The sequence below is a fragment of the Nannospalax galili genome, unplaced genomic scaffold (genome assembly GCF_000622305.1).
Source record: "Nannospalax galili isolate Female #2095 unplaced genomic scaffold, S.galili_v1.0 scaffold189, whole genome shotgun sequence".
NCBI lineage: Eukaryota > Metazoa > Chordata > Mammalia > Rodentia > Spalacidae > Nannospalax > Nannospalax galili.
The window spans coordinates 3,884,552-3,884,945 of NW_008360331.1; positions in this window are offsets into that span (position 1 = coordinate 3,884,552).

The window sequence follows — 394 nt, forward strand, 5'->3', positions numbered from 1 at the left end:
CTAGGGGATAAAGGGAAAGAAGGAGCTCAAGAGGCATGAGACCATAGAAGAAGGGTATTATGAAGGGCAAAATGGAAATAACTGGGACACCTTAAATGGGGAAACCATGGTGGAAGGCTTAGACAATGTGAGAGATAAATAATGCCTAGCTAGTTTTCGAAAACCAGAGGGAACCATATGAGGCCAACAACCTACTGACAAATTATACATACAACCAGATCAAAGAATGTAATACATGTCTAGGCAAGGTTTATCTGAGAGTGCTTGGTCTTTGCCCAATATCTATCTACATGGCATATGGTAATACAAAGTACCAGACTGGTTGAACTAACCTTCTTGGATGTTTAACAGCCATACTTTGAGGCCTATACTAATTTGGTCAGGGGGACATAAA